This window comes from Sapajus apella, unplaced genomic scaffold (genome assembly GCF_009761245.1).
Source record: "Sapajus apella isolate SASKATOON/1434 unplaced genomic scaffold, GSC_monkey_1.0 scaffold117, whole genome shotgun sequence".
NCBI lineage: Eukaryota > Metazoa > Chordata > Mammalia > Primates > Cebidae > Sapajus > Sapajus apella.
In genome coordinates, this window is record NW_022437057.1 from 5,257,985 (window position 1) to 5,278,194 (window position 20,210).

The window sequence follows — 20,210 nt, forward strand, 5'->3', positions numbered from 1 at the left end:
AAATCAGCCAGTGAGAATCTGGGAACTTTGTTGGAATGCTTAGGAAAGAGGCTTTCTCTTTTCCCAGGACAGGCCAGTGGTCACCATAAGGCTGTGCCTGCCTGAGAATGGAAAGTCAACACAAAAGAAACCATATTTTTAGATGCAATCTTCAAGCACTTTGCATGTCTGAAGCTCCCTCCCCTAGACATTCAGTTACTATATTAGTCCGCCCTCAAATTGCTATAAAGAAATATCTGAGGCTGGGTAACTTATAAAGAAAAGAGGTTTAATTGGCTTATGGTTCTGCAGGCTGCACAGGAAGCATGGTGCTGGTATCTGCTTCTGGGAGGCCTCAGAAAGCTTCTAATCATGGTGGAAGGCAAAGGGTAAGCAGGAGAAAGAGAAATGGGGGAGTGCCACCCACTTTTAAACAATGAAACCTCAAAAAAGAACTCAGTGTCACAAGGATGGCATCAAGGGGGCAGTGCTAAACCATTCATGAAACCTGCACCCTCATGATCGAATCACTTACCCCCAGGCCCCACCTCCAACACTGGGGATTACGTTTCAACATGAGATTTGGGCGGGGAAAATATCCAAACCACATAAGTTACATAAGCCGGTAATTTTCCACTTTTATTTAAAAGTATTCAAGCTGGCCTATCATATGTGTGGCTTCCACAGCTGTGATGGTGGCTGCAAAGACCTCTATGGGGAAGACAGCTGGTGTGTCCAGGAAGGGTGAGGTGCTCACTCTGAATGGCTGTGGCCGGGTCACACAGGACCATGATGTGAAGCCAAACATGGGCCTCGGGAGCCAGGAAAGAATTCTAAGCAAGGCAGTGATATACACAGATATATGTGTATGGACTCACTCTGTTTATTCAAATGTGTTTAAAACCTAGAAAGAATTCCCAAGCAGAGTGTGAGCCAGACATTTTTCTTTTCCAGTTTTGCAGTCTGAAGGTGCTATCCAAGGTACTGATATCCCCCAGAGGGCTCTTCCAGGAAAGGGAGCAGGCTGAGTGCTGTGGGAGGAAACTGGCATGCTGGCTCCTCCATCTGAAATGCCACCTAGTTCCCTTCCCTTGCATCTGCACAAGTAGAATCAGTCCTGTGCTGCCTCCCTGCTCCCATAGAAGGGAAAGAAAGATAATGTGTGTACTGATGCCACCTGAAACCAGCCTCAGGACACACAATCTTTCTTCTTCACTCTGCCTGGTCTGACAGAACAAGGGACTGATAAAATTCATGGATAAGAGCACCAGGAAATAAGTTTTTTGACACTTCCCCCTGTCCAAATAGCCAGAATGATTAACACACTTCTTTGTTTTTAGAGGCAAGATCTCACTCTGTTGCATAGGCTGGAGTGCAGCAGGGCAATTCTAACTCACTACAACCTCAAATTCCTGGACTCAAGCAATCTTCCCAACTCAGCCTTCCAAGCAGCTGGGACTACAGGCATGTGCCACTATACCCAGATACTTAAAACATTTTTTTGTAAGGATGTTGTCTCACTATGTTGCCCAGGTTGGTCTCAAGCTCATGGCCTCAAGCAATCCTCCTACCTCCGCTTTCCAAAGTGCTGGAATTACAGGCATGAACCACCACACTGGGCCAACACACTCTTATACCATGTCCAAGCCCTTTGTTATGTGACTTTGGAGTCCTTCCCATGAATCAACAGAGTGCATTTCTTCTTTCCTTGACCTTAGCCATGACCATATGACTTGCCTTGGCCAAGAGAATGTGGTCAGAAGACACGGTGAGTCTGTTCCAGGCTTACACCTTAAGAGACAGAGGCGTTTCCACTGGCCCCCTCTCCCATCTCCATGAGGAGAGCAGGCACCACAGAGACAGCTGTCGGGAGATCGTTCTTCCTGTCTCTACACATCCTGTGAACAGAGGCCAGGAATGGCTATGTAATTTGCAAGTCCCACTGCAAAATGAAAATGCAGTGTCCCTTGCATTTATTAAATTATTAAAAATGTATTTAAAATTATTAAAAATTTCAAGACAGCGACAGCACAGCATTCAGCCAAGTGTAGGCCCTTCTTTGTGCAAAGCCCCGAGACTACGCAGGTCCTGTACCCAAAAAGCTGGCCCTGGCAGAGTTTTTGTTTTAGACCAGGGGTCAACAAACTATGGTCTTCAAGTCCAATCTTGTCCACTGACTGCTTTTGTATGGCCCTAAAGCAAAGAACAGTTTTTACACTTTTAAATGGTTGGAAGAAAATCTAAGGAAGAATACTATTTTGTGACATGCAAAAATTATGTTTTATTCAAATTTAAGGGTTCATAAATAAAGTTTTATCAAAATTCAGTCATGGTTATTCATTTATGTCTGGTCTGTCTTTGTCAGCTTTCACACGACAACAGCAGGCCTGAGTCATTGTGACAGAGACTGTGTGGTCTACAATGTCTAGTGTTTACTTTCTGACCTTTTACAGAAGAAGTTTGCCAACCCTGTTCTACCCTAGACAGAAGAGTCACCCAACCAATTCCAGCCTGTATCAGCAGAGCATCGGCTGACCTGCAGCTCTCTAGGAATGAGGGGTTATTGTTGCATGCTCCTGAGTCAGTCACATGGTGTGTAACGCCACAGTAGCTAACTCTTCAGGGTGCAGTTAACCTTTCTCAAAGAAAGGTAACTGGAATGAGTTCAGATGTCCATGGAGGAGCCTAAATGACATTGAAAAGCATAAAAATCAGGGTTCTTTTCCACTCTCTTTAGTTCCTTCTCATTTTGTCAAAGGGGAAGCCTCAGCCTGGTCCTGGTAAATCCTTAATGCTCTCCTCATTCCTTAAGAACAAACAGGGCGAAACTTGAGCTCCTCGGGTAATGGCATCTCTCTAAAACAGAATGAGTCTTTGTTTTTATTGTGTTTATTTTTATAATGTACCTTCTATTTCTGGCAAGCAACACTAGTTTTCTGTCTATGACAGTACTTTAGTTTCCTTTAAAAATGCAATTCTTTACCTAAAAATTGTGATTTATTTTAGCAACAATAAAATGGTGATATCATTAATAAAAATATGGAGTAAGTCACTGTGCAGTTGAAATTCAATGTAGAAAAAATCACAAAGGCAGTAAACAAATGACTGAAATCTGGAAAACACGGATAGAGATGTCAGCTGAGACCCCTCCCTTCCATGGCTGCAGAGTGCTGTGCTAAGCTTCTTTGATCTGGGATGCCATTCCCTGACTCTGGCACTATCTCTGCCACTTACTGGCTGTGTGACCTTGAACAAGTTGCTTTACCTCTCTGACCCTCAACCCCTTTGCTGCAAAATAGAGATGCTAACCCCACCTCCAAGGCTGTAGTGCACACTGCTAGCTGCCTGCCTGCCACCATGCTTGCTCTTCTGACCCATAAGCACAGAACCTCAGCTTTATTCAGGTATCCACTACTCCCTGACATGGCCATGAGCTTCAGGAAAGCTGATCCCAGCCCAGGAAGTGGTCTACTTGCTCTTGCCCTTTCTAGCGGTTTGTCTGAGAGCAGATGTATGATCCAGTGCCACTGAGGCACAAGAAACTTTTGAGAACATGTCTAGCTCCTAAGAGCCACTGGCAATAATATTCTCTTTTCTTTGCCTGGATATGATTAGGATCGGATGTGATTCCTAGAAACAAGGTTGCCATTAGCCTCCAGTCTGGGGAGGAAGCCAACACCAAGCACGAGAAAACAGGTAGATAAACAGAACCCAGGCTGGATGATGTTGCTGGGCTGTTGAATCTACCCTGGAGCCAACCCTGTCTCTGGGAATTAAGTGTGTGGACTGATAAATGCCCCTGTTTAAACTGGTTGGAGATGAGGCTTCTGTTACTTGAAATGGAAAGAATTCTAACTGGTACAGACATTGGCCCCTTATGTTCTAGGTTCAAATAGCTACATAAGACTTCTGCAAATTGTCTACTTGGTCAGGCTGCTGTTACATAGACAGTCCTTCATACGTAGACATCTATAGCAGAGAGGACTCCCATTTGCTGGCCAGTATTCCTTCCCCTCTTATTCCCTAGGAACAGAACGCAGATTTTATTAAGGGTAGCAGTGGGCCCAGTTAAAAGACTACATTTCCCATCCTCCACTAGCAGCTAGGAGTGGTCACATGACTATGTTCTGGCCAATGATGTGCAAATGGAAGTGAATTGTGGAAATTCCAGGAAGACAGCTTAAAGGGCAAAGTACACTGTTTTCTGTCCTTCCTCTATTTCTCTTCCTTCTGCCTGGAGTGGAGCTGTGACGGCTGGAGTCCCAGGAGTCTTCTTGCACCATGTGGTGGCCGTGAGGATGGAAGTCCTATGCAGCAGAGCATAAAGAGGGAAGGAGCTTTGGTCCTTGATGAATGCCTGGGGCTGCCTACCAGCTACTTTTAAGCAATAAAATGAACCCTTATGTGTTTAAGCCACTGCTACTTTGCGATTTCTGCCACAAACGGCAAAACCCAATCCTAACTGATACTCTATCTAATTGGAAGTTCCTTGTTCTTTTTTTTTTTTTTTTTTGAGACGGAGTTTCGCTCTTGCTACCCAGGCTGGAGTGCAATGGCGCGATCTCGGCTCACCGCAACCTCCGTCTCCTGGGTTCAGGCAATTCTCCTGCCTCAGCCTCCTGAGTCGCTGGGATTACAGGCACGCGCCACCATGCCCAGCTAATTTTTTGTATTTTTAGTAGAGACGGGGTTTCACCATGTTGACCAGGATGGTCTTGATCTCTTGACCTCGTGATCCACCCGCCTCGGCCTCCCAAAGTGCTGGGATTACAGGCTTGAGCCACCGCGCCCGGCCCAGTTCCTTGTTCTTTATCAAAAGTCTGATGTCTACAAATATGTGAAAGTGTGGCTAGAATAACTTTCAGATGCACCAAATACCTAAGATTTAATATGATCTTTATTGAAACTCAGCCTCTCCAGAGAAACTTAGAGTTGTTAGGAGAGCTAAACAGATGATTTCTTTGATGCACTTAACTCAGAATCTACTGCATAAAAAGCACTAGATTCAAGGATGACTTCTAGATTTTCACTATCGGCTAGTCATACCCTCTGCTTTGACATGTGAGGCCTCCATTTGGAGGCCCAGAGAGGGGAAGCGCCTTGTCCAAAGCCACGTAGCCACTTTGCCACAAAGGCAAAACGGGAACTCACACTTCTCCCCTTTGCTCACTCCCCTATCTTGAGCCCTTTTACAAGGTAATGAGCTCCACCACCGAGGAAGTGTTCAGGGGCCCTGGATGACTGCACTTCCTCCAGGGACGCCGCAGGCAATGATCCCCTCCCTGGGCAGCAAGCTCAGTTGAACGACCTCTCAGTTCTCTTCCAAGTTCAGGATTCCGTGACCTGTTCAAGACTAGAATGAAAGGGAAGGACTGGGGAGTCCTACCCTTTCCCTCCCCTTTCTGCGTTCTCCTGGCTCTGTCTCTGTGATGCCTGAGAGTATAATAATGTATAACAAACGTGAAGGAGAAAAGTTCATCATCTAAGCCCCCAGACTATACCCAGAATCTGGAGCATGAGCAGGGTGGGTTTCTGGCCTATTCCTTCTGTCTTCGGGGTCCTTGCTTACTCTTCATTCAACTTCCCTGACTCCTGTAGGGGACGTGGGGTCCATGTGACATAAATGTGGCTGACACAACCATGGGAGAGGGTCTAGAGGTGTCTGCTCTTGCTTGAAGACAAAAGAAACTGATTGGGAGTCTCTAGAAACTGTTCTGATGCTGCTCCCTGCTGGAGAAGTATCTGTTATTGGCAGAATCTTATCAACACTTTCTTAGTGCTGTTATTAAGGCAGCCAGCTTGCCCCAAGCTGATGAATTTTAAAAGAAGCATAAAATAATTTTTGAAAAACTTTGAAGCTGAAAGAGTAATAAATGTTTAAAAGCTAGGCTTGTTTGAAGCTTCTCTCTGCCAACAGATTAACCCATTTACTGATTACGAATTTGGAAAAAAAATTATTAGCAGGTTCCAAGAACCATGTTAGACATTAAAGCATCTCTGACCATTTAATTCTTAGAAGAACCCTTTGAGGTACAAACTGTTATGCCCTCCACAGTCGCCCCTGCCCTCACCTTCAGCCCTAATGGGGAGCTGGACTCAATCCTGGGCCTGTGAGACTGTGCATCTCGCACTCTGGTCTCCATGCTGGCCCCAGCCATGTCCTGGCCCTCTACCACAGGCCCAGCCCTGGGTCTCGGCCAGGACAAATGGCCTACTTAGCCTGCCCAGGGACAATCTCTTGTGCTTAAATGCCAGCTCTCAAAGCTTCCACCCTGGCCAAAAAGGTCAAGAGTTCTTCAGGAGCAAGGAAAGGGTGTCACAGGGCAGATGTGAGTATTACCTGTTCCACTCCTATTCCAATCGTCTTGAGGAAGCCAGCACGCCCCTAAACAGCAGAAAGAATCTGGTCCTCGTGGCCCTGAAGACAGAACTAGAGACCCCAGAGAAACACCATGGAGGAAAGTTTTAACCCCACCGAAGATCAGCTACCAACAGAGCTGCCCAGCTAGGCAGGAATGAGTTTCTTGTCTCCAGAGGTATGCAAGCAGAGGGCAAACTGCTACCTCCTAGGAATGCAGTATGAAAAATCCTGGCCTTAGATGATCTCTGTCACTCAGTAGCATCGAAATCACCCATGCTCCTGTAGAACTTCATGCAATCACCATCAAGTCATGTACTGAGTACCTGTTCAGCCAGGCCCTGCTCCAGAGGCCCATTCAATACTCACCACAGCAAGGTGGGGAGCATTGGCCCCATTTTACAGGGGCTTAGAGAAGGTAAGTGGCTTGTCCAAGGTCACCCAGCTAGATCTATGTCCAGCCGTTCCCCACACCTGTGATTTACCTCTCTGTATTACTTGAAATTAATCCCATTTATAAAAAGCAATACTGGGTCAGGCGCAGTGGCTCACACCTGTAATCCTAGCACTTTGGGAGGCCAATGCTGGCAGTTCACAAGGTCAGGAGTTCAAGACCAGCCAGACCAACATGGTGAAATCCCATCTCTACTAAAAATACAAAAATTAGCCTGGTGTCATGGTGCGCACCTGTAATCTCAGGTACTCAGGAGGCTGAGGCAGAAGAATGGCTTGAATCCGGGAGGTGGAGGTTGCAGTGAGGCAAGATCATGCCATTGTACTCCAGCCTGGGAGAAAGAGCAAGAATCTGTCTCAAAAAAAAAAAACAACAAAAAAAGCAATATTGGGTGGGGTGGGGGCAAAGGGGCCACATGCATAATAACAAAAATCACTACTATTTATTAAAAATGTGCTACACGCCAGGTGCTCTTCTGTGTACTTTACAGATGTCATCTATTTAATCCATCCACATCATCTTCCCATTTGACCTATGAAGGAGCTGGCCTCCAAAGTGTGCCTGAGGCTACTGCAGGCCGGTGGCAGAGCCAGCCTGGCTGTGCTCCATGTCTTTGCCATATTCCCTATTCAGAATAGTCAGGGGCAAGCGCAGCTGCAAGGCATGTGGGTCAGCAAGTGGAGGACAATGAGAAGATAGGGGGTGCAGGGGTAGACTGGGCAGCCAGTGGAAGAGTAGAGGTTGCAGGGCTGAAAGGAAGGCCTTTCAAGCCACAGGGCCTGGCTGCAGGATGAGGAGGCTGCCCGTGCTCACACGGTGTGTATGGCCAACTGTGGGGCCTTGGTCAAGGCACTGCCCTCACTGAGTTCGAGATAGGTCCTGGTTTAAAGCAGAGCTCTAAGTCCAGCAAGGATAAGAGAACAATTTGAGAAACTGAGGTAAGTAGTTAGAAAAGAACTGTGATTCCCTAAGTGCAGAGCCCCTGAAGCCCACTCACCAGTTTCCTAGCTGCAAGTGTTCATTAATTTACCCTCCCTGCCTAGAGGAACGCGGGGATGGAGATTCCTGCTGCTTGAAAAGGTTAGGCTGCCATTATTCCGAGAGGGAGCTGTGGTGGCCCGCCTCAGCCTCCTGTACTCTCAGGTCCCACTTGCACACTCTCCCTTCTTCCAACCAGGACTTGCAGGAGGCGCAATTGCCAACCAGAATCCAGGGAGTGGGTCCTCAGGTCTCCTTCATGCATTTGTTTATTCATTCAACAAACATTTATTGGACATCAGCAATGTACCCAACCCTAAGCAAGCACTTTCAAGTCCAAAATCCTTGCTTCTCTGGTATGGGGCTGATTACCTTCCTGAGCCCAGAGAGAGGGAGGAGTTCAGCCACAGTTGCACGCCTAGGAAGGGGCAGGGTCTGCACGCAAGCCCATGACCTTGCTGTGATGCCACCAGCCCTGGCCCACTGTGTCTGGGACGAACCCACAGCCCAGGGCTTGCTGCTTGAGCCATGTGCATGTGTGTCTGAAGGTCCCGGATTTCCCACCGTCCTGGCACCTGTCACAGTTTAGCAGGTTACCATGGTATCGCTCCCCAGCACCCCGGGCAGCAGGGACCACCATCTGTTTACACGGCTGTCAGAGGAATTGATGTCATGCAAAATTGTCGGCTCAGCGGGGTGGGAGGAGGAAGAGTGGGCGGCTCTGAAAGCATCCAAGCCATCAAGACTCATTTTCATCAAAGCCCTGAGTGAGCCTATGCTCCCCTGGGAAGAAGGGAGAAAAAAAGGGGAAGAGCCAAGAAAGAGCATTTCCTGAGAGGAAGAAGCAGGTAGCAATAGTAACGGTTAGTGTTACTCCTTCCATTTTTACCATCGTTTACAATTCACATGTTCATGTTCGCTTCTCCCAGCTCTGGGAGGTGAGCATTGCCATTTGCTCCATTGTACAAATGTTCTAAAATATAAAACTGACGCTCAGAGACATGGAGAGCCTGCTTAAGGTCATAGGAAAGCCAGAGGTCAAGTCCAGGAGGAAAAACTCCCCGATCTTCTGGCTAAGAGGTTGTGGGGGTCACTTTTGGCCAATATTAGAGGCAGGCCTACCCCAGAGTGAATGCGCTCAGGCAAGTACAGAACAGTTTTCTGTTGCCCACGCCCGCAGAAAGTGGGAAGGAAAGGGCATGAAGAAGACTGGGCTGAGTGCAGGGAGTTCCAGGCTCTCATTACACATTTGACACGACCAAGGCTGCCATGAGGGACACAGCAGCTGGCTAGTGCCCAGGGCACACATCTTGAAAGACACCTAAATATTCCTGGGAATGTAACCAGAGGGAAAGTGGAGATCTGTCACCTGCCTGTTCAGCATCTGTCCCCTCTTCATTGGTGACAGCCTACTGATTCTCTTCTGGATGGTCAAACATCTCTTATCTCACTCCATCAGGGTTTGCACAAGGATGGCCCATCCAGGAATGACCTAAACCTAATCCAATTCCCAGATGACTCAGATATAATCTAACTAGACTATCTTGACCCCTGGCCAGGGTGATTGGATCAGGCATAGGCACATGACTCCAGACAAACCGATGGGAGTCAGGAGAAAGAACCTCTCCCTTCTGCTGGGTTACTAACAGGAGAGAACACAGGCCAGAATTAGGCTATCCCCTTGTCACTATGAGGTACAGCCTGCCTCAGATGGGAGCGACCATGGGGAAAAGCAAGGCCAGGAAGGAGAGAACAACCGATTTTTCCCTTTGGGTCCAACTAATCTTGAAGCAGAAGCCACTGAACTTATATCGACCAATCTGCTTCCCTTTTTGCTGAGATAATTGAGCTAGGTTTTCTGCCATTTGCCCATGAAATAGTCCTGGTGGGTTCATTCTAACTCATTTCCAGGAGCAAACCCTGTGAGTTTGGAAGGAATCACTGAAGAGGCTGCTTGGAGGTGAGGGTTGGACTCCCAGGGCAAACTGAATAACAATAGATGACTGCTAAGCTGCCTTCAGAGGAGAATGGGAAGGTTAACTGTAGGGTTTTAGCTTTGCTGGGCGGGTTACGCAAGTTGAGACCAGAAAGGAATTGCTACAGTAGAGGAAGACGGAGTCGGCCATCAGCACACCCTTTCTCCCTTCCTGGCGGCACAGCGCTCGAACTCACCTCTAGAGAAACGTTGACCAAGTATTTAGAAAGTATTGATTGGAAGGGATCCAAAGTATTAGGCTGCTTAAGTGACCTGCTGGTTTCCCGCTATCCCAAGTACTATAACATCTTGTGACCTTGAGCAAACCCTATCCCTCCTCTGGCCCTCAGTTTCCTCATCTGTGAAGGAGGGACTTTGATTTGTATTTTGCTGACGAGGAAAGGGAAGCTGTGAGTGAGCAGGATTTGATTGATATGCATTGCGGCAGGGCCGGGAGGGCTTAGAATCAATCTCTCATCCCTCATTGCAGGGAATCACTGGCTTTCATTTTCCAATAAGCAAGGATTTCAGGTGGGAAAGGGTTTCTTCTTTCTTTTTAAAAATATATCTTTCCTCACTTCTCATAGATACAGACTGAAATACTTATGGATAAAACAATATGATGTCTGGGATTTGCTTCAAAATAATATGGAAGGGGGAGAGGAGGCGGGGTATAAATTAACAAAATTGGCGAGGAGCTTTGAAACTTGGGTGATGGACACATGAGGGTTTATTATCCTATTTCTCTACTTCTGTAAAACTTTTAAATTTCCACAAGAAAATGTTAAAAAATAAAAATGAAAATTCTGGCCCACTATCAGTGTAAGCTGCCCTGACATGTTTCAACACGCTACATCCAGAGCCCGAGACAGGCTCAGCCAGAGGGAGATGAAGCAAGCGTACCAGAGTAATTGATGGAGATGATAATTCGAGTTTGTGCTTCCTGTGTTTTTTCTCTTCCTCCACCTCAAACAGGTCGGCTGATTTTTGCTCTCTGACTTCCAGGGAGGAGGAGGAGGCAGGGCCGAAAGTAAAAGCTGCTTGAGTCTTCATTGAAAAGAAGAGAGAGTATTACTGGGGTTGAAAAGAGGAGGGGAAGAGGTTTCCCCAAGTTTGGATGGTCCCTCCTTGGCAAAGCTCCGCAAGTCCCGAGAGCAGCAGAAAAGCCATAGAACCACCATTTCCACTGTGTAAGAGGGCTGTGTGAGCCGAGACTGGGAATGTCTCCATGGGGGCCAATGGGCACCCATGCCCAGTGACAGAGGGGGCCTCTCGGAGGCTTTGCCAAGGTCTAAGAATCCATAACCTTTGCCTTAAGTCAGGAGGGAGGCTGTTCCCTTCATGACTCACACTGACTTTCTGGTCTGTCAGATGGGATGGGGGGTTGGATTTTAAACTGATTTAAAGAAAATAAAGAAATAGATCATGGGAGGCACATGAGAGGGAAGGCAAAACAAAGCAGGAGGCTCTGGGGTCCAGATAGCAGGGTTCTAATCCTGGTTCTACCGCTTATGAGCTATGAAACCATGGACAAGTCCCTTCACCTCCCTGACACTCTGTTTCTTCATCTGTGAAACAAGGACAACCAGCCCTGTGGGAGGGGGTTGTTGGGAGGATAAAAATGAAGAGCCACCTCACACGGCATGGCACACGGCGCAGGGCAGCCCTTCTACTTCTTCCTTTCTCCCCCATCCCAACCACCTCACCCCCTACATATAGGAAGAAGCCATTTAAATGCAACCATAATTAATATGCAGTTGGCAGAGGCTAATTAAGAATTTATTTTTGCTTCTTGATTAAATGACAGTTTAAAATCTGGTTTCTCATTTTCTTGGTTGGATACACAGAGTCCCCTGGAGTCTCCTGCGTACAGTCAGGAGGCCCCAGTTAAATCTACAGACAGGAATAAGTCATCTCCAGCGCCACACGCCCAACTCAGGGTCCTCTTGCCCATCACCCTGCAGAGACGATGAAACTCGCACAGGCAACTCGACTTCCTCCAAACTCACTTCTCCCCGGGCTACTCCAAGTCAGGAAATGGAACACGATCCCCCTGGTATCATCCGTCATTATCTCCGTTTGCCGCATCGTCCCATCCCAACCCTCACAAAGGCTGCTGGCTCCATCCTACCCCCACCATCTGCCTGCTTCTCTCCTTTCCTCGCCCCCTCCCCATTCAAGCTGCTGTCTCCTCTTGCCTGGAGCTTCTCATTGGGTTCCTTGCTTCCCCTCTCCCCTCCTCCTTTCTCTACTTGACAGCCTGAGTTTTTCCAAATATAAAGTGGAGTGGTTAAAATATTAATTGAGCCCCTCCAATGGCATTGCATTGGGCTTAGAATAGAAAGTCACTCCTTATCCCGGCAGAGCAGCACCATCTATTCCCTGCCTGTCCTCTGATCTCATCTCATCCATCATTGTCCTGTCTTTGCTCAGGTCACTCCAGCCCTCTGGTCACCTTTCTGTCTCTTGAACACACACACCGGGCTTTTTACTACTTCCAAGGCCTCTGTATCTTCTCAAGCCTGCCTCCTTCTCATTCCTTGGGTGTCACCTCTTCAGAGAGGCTCTCCCTGACCTCCCCATCTCAAGTAGTTTTCTGTCTCCATTACTCTGTCATATAAATGAGCCAAATATGCCCCACACATTGGTCCCTAGGTTATTTCTTCCCAGCAGGCTGAGCCCAGTTAGCTCTAAAACCCACTAAGCACTAAACTCCAATTTTCACACATCCTCTTGTTTTAAAAATAGCCCAAACCCATGGATTTTTTAGTAGCTTAGGACCTGCCAGCTTCACGTACTCCACAAAACTACATCCCACGTCTGCTGACCACTGGTAAAATGGAGCCTTGTGGTTATAAGACTCCAGGCTACTTCTGCCCTTCAGAGCAACCAGACATTGCACTGGTGCACCATTGCCAAGACATATAAGCCCCAACTCCAGCACCCGCAAGGAGCTCCCTTGCCTTCCTGGCAGCCCCCTCAGCATAAGCCTCCAGGCAGTCTCATGCTGCCAAGGATTTGCCTTCTCGTGCAACCCTGTCGGAGCACTGCTCAGTAAAGATTGTTGCATGTTACTGCCTCTAGCGATCGCGTCTTTGTCCTTGATCAGTCTCCAGAGCCTTTGAACCCTCTATACTCTATCCATTACGCTGTTTTATTTTCTTCATACACTTACCACTCTCTGAAATGATCTAGTTAATTTTTTCACTTGCTTTTTGTTTCTCTCCCTCATTAGAATATAATATCCATCTAATTGGTCATATGCCTATGAAAAAGATATTTGTCCACACTAGTGATCAAAGAAATTGCAAAGTAAAACAAGAGATGTCATTTTCCATCCAAGGTTGCAAACTTCTAAAAGTTTGACAATGATACATATTACAAGAGTATGGGAAGCAAAAGAATACACTCATATCCTGCTAACCAGAAAGTAAACGGACACAACTTGCAGTGTAATTCAAAACTTCAAATACACATAGCCTATGACCAAGCAATGCTATTCCTCAGTGTCTAGCCCTGAGTAGCATCCCCACATTTGCACAAGGAGGGATATGTAAAAACAAGTAAATCAATGGGGTATGGTGGCTCACGCCTGTAATTCCAACACTTTGGGAGGCTGAGGCGGGCAGACCACCTGAGGTCAAAAGTGTGAGACCAGCCTGGCCAACATGGTGAAACCCTGTCCCTACTAAAAATACCAAAATTAGCCAGTCGTGGTGGTGCATGCCTGTACCCCCAGCTACTTGGGAGGCCGAAGCATGAGAATTGCTTGAACCCAGGAATCAGAGGCTACAGTGAGCCAAGATCAAGCTACTGCACTCCAGCCTGGGTAACAGAGCAAAACTCCAACTCAAAAACAAAACAACAACGACAACAAAATCAAGTAAATAAAAGATGACTTGCACCACCAGGAAGGTAGCATAGTTGTACTTACCCCTACTCTTCCTGTAAGAACAACAAAAAACCCTGGGCATGACACACAAAACATCAAAAGACTGAAAAATAGAAGAAGGCAGACTGGATAGGGATCTCAAGACCCAAGGAACAACACAGTGTTGAGTTCCCTGGGTTTTCTTTTAGCCTCATATATCTCAGACTTGGGGCTGAATAAGCCAGCAATCAAGAAAAGCCAATGGGTACAAACAACAAAAGGTCCAACAAATACAAAGAAATGATAAATGCTTGAGGTGATGGATACCCCAATCACCCCAATCATTACATATTGTATGCCTATATCAAAGTTTCACATGCATCCCATAAATATATACAACTATTATGTACCCATAATATTAAAAAAAATAGCTCTTTTAAAGATACAAAATACAAAAAAAATTCAGAAAAAAAGACTTGTTTCCTCCCTCTCTACAGAAAACAGAAAACAATACTAACATGTGTGTATATAAAATAAAGATTTTACTGTGAAGTTAAAAAAAAAAAAGAAAGGTCCAACAAAAGCCTATTCTCTCTGTCCAAAGGATGAGGAAATGTGCAGCTTTGAAAGACACAACACTATTAGACAATAACTGCTCCACTCCAGAAAATCTCCAGTCCTACTCTCACCCACACCAGCAAAGGTCTCATGGGGAGCCTAAATCTCCATCCTTTCAGGTCTATAGCAAGGTGCCCACACCCCCCACGTGGAGTCAAAGGAGGCCCAGCAGGTAATAAGGGCCCCCACCTATGGTGTCAGTGGAGATCATATGGGAAACACTAATGAAGTACTCCTACCCCTTCCAACCAGGGAGGCATAAATGGGGACCTGGTGTGGAACTGGAACTCCCATACCCACCCAGCAGTCAATGAAGAGTATTCCCCATTTTCAATGTCAAGGAGGCCAGTTGAGGAAACTGTGACTTCCATCTCATCTAGCACTAACATGGCACCACCATTTTTCCTTTGCCAGAGCAGTTTCAAGAAGAAGCCTACTAAAATAGAAGATTTAAATAAGAAGCAGAGGCCAGGTGTGGTGGCTCAAGCCTGTAATCCCAGAACCCCAGGAGGCTGAAGTGTGCAGATCACTTGAGGTCAAGAGTTTGAGATCGGCATGGCCAACATGGTGAAACTCCATCTCTACTAAAAATACAAAAATTATCTGGGCATGGGAAGCTGAGGCAGGAGAATCACTTGAACCTGGGAGGTGGAGGTTGCAATGAGCTGAGATCATGCCACTGCACTCCAGCCTAGGCAACCGAGGGAGACTCTGTCTCAAAAAAAAAAAAAAAAAAAAAAAGTAAATAAGATGTAGATTCTTACAACATAATACCCAAAATGTCCGTTTTCAATCAAATCACTTGTTATACCAAGAACCAGGAAGATCTGAAATTGAGTGAGAAAAGGCAGCCAATAGTTTCCAACACTAACATGATACAGTTGTTAGAATTATCTGAAAGAATTTTAAAGCAACTGTCATAAAAGTGCTTCAATAAGCAATCATAATCATGCTTGAAGCAAGTGAAAAAATAGAAACTTGAGCAAAGAAATAGAAAGCCTCAGCAAAGAGACAGAAAAATATAAAGGAGAATGTGATGGAAGTTTCAGAATTAAAAAATACAATAACTGAAATTAAAACCCAGTGGATGGGCTCAGCAGTAGAATGGAGAAGACAGAGGAAAGAATCTGAGAACTTGAAAACAGAACAATAGAAATTACCCAATCTGAACAATAGAGAGGAAACATACAGAAAAATGACGAGTGGAGCCTCAGGAACATATGAGGCTATAACAAAGATCTAACATCCATGTCACTGGAGTCATAGAAGAACAGGAGAAAGGGGGTGTGGTTTTATAAATATTCAAAGAAATAATTGCTGAAACCTTCAAAAATTTGGCAAGAGAAATAAACCTACAGGTTCATGAAGCTGACTAAATCCCAAACATGACATACACAAAGAAATCCACACCAATGTACATCATAGACAAACTTCTGAAAACTAAAGACAAAAAAAAAAAATCTTGAAAGCAGATAGAGAGAAATGACACTTTACCTGTAGAGGAAAAACATTCGAATTACAGCAAATTTCTCATCAGAATCCATGAGTGACAGAAGAAAGTAGCACAATAGTTTTCAAGCTCTGAAAGAAAAGACCTATAGTCACTAAAAATATTCTCCAGGAATGAATGTAAAAAAAAAAAACAAAGCATTCAGATGAAGGAAAATTAAGAGTAATTGCCACCAATAGAACTACCCTAAAAGAATGACTAAAGGAAGTTCTCTAAACAGTAAAATGTTAAAAGAAGAAATCTTGGGAAACCAAAAAGGAAGATCATGGAAAACAAAAATATGAGGAAATACAATATATCTTTCTTCTCCTCTTGAGTTGTCTACATTATGTTTGCTAGTCAAAGCAAAAATTATAATACTATCTGATATGGTTCTAAATGTATACAGAGAAAATATTTAAGAAAATTATGTTATAAATGGGAGAGGATAAAGGGACATAAGGTCCTTCATGAACTGGTAAAATGACAATATCAGTAGACTGCAACAAGTTACAAGTATATATAATATGATACCTGAAGCAAGCACTAAAAGAGCTATACAAGAAGATACATTCAAAAATACTGTGAGTAAATGGGAAAACCAAAGTGGAATTTTAAGGAACATTCAAGTAACCCACAAGAAGGAAGGAAAAAGAAAATCAATACACCAAAAAAATTGAGTAAACAAACAAAAAAAAAGTCAGCTTTAAGCTATGTCATATTAATAATTACATTAAATGTAAATTGTCTACACCAATTAGAAGACATTGATGAGAATGGGACAGCGGACTACAAAATATGACCCAACTATATTCTGTCTACAAGAAACTCATTTCAAATATAATGACATAGGCAAGTTGAAAGAAAAAGTGTAGGAAAAAAATATCATGCCAACATTAATCATAAAAAGCAGAAGTGGTGATATTAACACCAGATAAAATGACTTCAGAACAAAGGAAATTACCAGAGACGGGGAAGCACATCAGATAGTGATAACCGGTTCAATCTGCCAAGAAAACAGCAATTTTAAATGTTTATGCACTAAAAAATAATACAGCCACAAAATATATGAGGCAACAGCTAATAGAACTGAAAAGAAAAAAATGCACAATTATATTTGGAGATTTTTACACACCCTCCCAAAAATAGATAGAACAACTAGACAGAAAACCAGCATGGATACTGAAGAACTTAACACCATAAACAAATATGATCCAGTTAATATTTATAGAACACTCTACCCAACAACAGCAGAATACACATTCTTTTCAGTTTCCCGTAGAACATATAGTAAGGTAGACCATATCCTGGGTCATTTAAAACAAAACAAACAACGTAAAAAAAAAATCTTAACAGATTTAAAATAGTTGAAATCCCACAGAGTATGTTTTCCAAATACAATGGAATAAAACCAAACATCAATAACAAAAATAATAGGAAAATCTTCAAACACTTAAAAATTAAATGACACACTTCTAAATAATTGATGGATCAAAGAGGTAGACATTGTCATAAGAGGATATGAGATATTTTAAAAAATACACAGCTGAATAAAAATGGAAACAGCATATCAAAATTTGGGGCACAACTAAAATGGTGTGAAATGGTTTGGCTGTATACCCACCCAAATCTCATTTTGAACTGTAGTTCCCATAATCCCCATGTGTCATGGGATGGACCTGTTGGGAGGTAATTGAATCATGGGAGTGGTTACCCTCATGCTGTTCTTGTGATAGTGAGTGAGTTCTCACAAGATCTGATGGTTTTATAAGGGATTTCCCCAGCCTTCACTCATGCTTCTCCTTCCTACTGCCATAAAGAAGGACATCTTGGCCTCCCCTTTTGCCATGATTGTAAGTCTCCTGAGGCATTCCTGTCCATGCTTAACTGAGTCAATTAAACTTCTTTTCTTTAAAAATTAACCAGCCTCAGGTATGTCTTTATTAGCAGTGAGAGAACAGACTAATACAGGAAATTGATACTGCAGAGAGAGAGGTGCTGCTGTAAGGGTACCTGAAAATGTGGAAGTGACTTTGGAGCTGGGTAACAGGCAGAGGCTGGAACCGTTTGGAAAGCTCAGAAGAAGACAGGAAAATGTAGGAAAGTTTTGAACATCCTAGACACTTGGAGGCCTCAGAAGATAGGACAATGTGGGAAAGTTTGGAACTTCCTAGAGTTCCAAACATTGACAAAATGTTGATAGTGATGTGGACAATGAAGTCCAGGCTGAGGAGTTATCAAAGATGATAAACTTTTTGGGAACTAGAGCAAAGGTGACTCTTGTTATGCTTTAGCAAAGAGGCTGGTGACATTTTGCCCCTGCCCTAGAGATCTGTGGAACTTTGAGCTTGAGAGCAACAATTTAGAGTATCTGGTGAAATAAATTCCTAAGCAGCAAAGCATTCCAGAGGAAGCAGAGCATAAAAGTTCGAAAGCTTTGCAGCCTGATGATGCAATAGAAAAGAAAAACTCATTTCCGAGGAGAAAATTTAAGCCAGCTGCATAAATTTGCATAAGTAATGAGGAGCCCAATGTCAATCACCTAGACAATGGGGAAAATGTCTCAGGGCATGTCAGAGGCCTTTGCAGCAGCTCCTCCCATCACAGGCTTGGAGGAATAAGAGGAAAAAATTATTTCATGGGCCAGGGACAGGCCCCCCTACTGTGTGTAGCCTCAGGACAAGGAGCCTTGTGTCCCAGCTGCTCCAGCTGTGGCTAAAAGGGGCCAAGGTTCAGCTGAGGCCATGACTTCAGAGGGTGCAAGCCCCAAGTCTTGGCAGCTTCCACATGGTGTTGAGCCTGTGAGGGCACAATAGTCAAGAGCTGGGGTTTGGGAACCTCCACCTAGATTTCAGAGGATGTATGGAAATTGCTGGAAGCCCAGGCAGAAGTTTGCTGCAGGGGTGGGGCCCTCATGGAGAACCTCTGCTAGGGCAGTGCAGAAGGGAAATGTGGGGTGTGAGCACCCACACAGAGTCCCCACTGGGGCACTGCCTAGCAGACCTGTGAGAAGAAGGCCACCATATTTCAGATCCCAGAATGGTAGATCCACCAACACCTTGCAACATGCACCTGGAAAAGCCACACACACTCAATGCCAGCCCATGAAAGCAGTTAGAAAGGGGGTTATACCCTGCAAAGCTGCAGAGCAGAGCTGCCCAAAGCCATGGCAGCCCACCTCTTGCATCGGCATGACCTGAATGTGAGAGATATGGAGTCAAAGGAGATTATTTTGGAGCTTTAAGGTTTAATGAATGCCCTATTGGATTTTGGACTTGCACGAGGCCCATAGCCCCTTTGTTTTGGCCATTTTCACTAATAGTTAAAATAGTGGGGGCAGATGTATTTGCCCAATGTCTGTACCCCATTGTATGTAGGAAGTAAATACCTTGCTTTCAAATTTATAGGCTCATAGGTGGAAGAGACTTGTCTTGGCTCAGATAAGACTTTGGACTTGAATTTTGTTTTAAAGATGGAGTCTTGCACTATCACCAGGCTGGAGTGCAGTGGCATAATCTCAGCTCACTGCAACTTCCACCTCCTAGGTTCAAGCAATTCTTCTGCCTCAGCTTCCCAAGTAGCTGGGACTACAGGCATGCACTACCATGCCCAGTTAATTTTTGTATTTTCAGTAGAGATGGGGTTTCACCATATTGGCGAGGATGGTCTTGATCTCTTGACCTTGTGATCCACCTGCCTCAGCCTCCCAAAGTGCTGGGATTACAGGTGTAAGCCACCAAGCCCAGCCTGGACTTGGACTTTTGAGTTAATGCTAGAATGAGTTAAGACTTTGGGGGACTGTTGGAAGGGCATGATTGTGTTTTGAAATGTGAGGACACGAAATTTGGGAGGGACCAGGGGTGGAATAATATGGTTTGGCTCTGTCTCCACCCAAATCTCATCTTGAATTGTAGTTCCCATAATCCCCATGTATCATGGCAGGGACCCATTGGGAGATAACTAAATCAGGGGGCATTTACCCTCATGCTGTTCTCATGATAGTGAGTTCTCATGAGATCTGACTGTTCTCTAAAGGGCCTTTTCCCCACTTTGCTAGCCCTTCTCCTTCCTGCCACCATGAAAAAGGAGGTGTTTGCTTCCCCTTCCCTCATGATTGTAAGTTTCCTAAGGCCTCCCCAGTCATGCTGAACTGTGAGTCATTAAACCTCCTTCCTTTGTAAATTACCCAATCTCAGGTATGTCTTTCTTAGCAGCATGAGAACAGACTAATACACAGTGTTAAAAGAGAAATTTATAGCACAAAACACATCTATTAGAAGGAAAAAAAGGGTCTTAAGGAGTAATTGAAGATTCCACCTCAAGGACAGAAAAAGGGTAGCAAAATAAACCCAAAACAAGCAGAGAAAATGAAAAAATAAAAATAAATCAATGAATTGAAAACAACGAAATAATAAAGAAAAATCAAAGAACTTATTCTTGAAAAGATCGATAAAACTGATAAACCTTAGGCAAGGCTAACAAATGAGA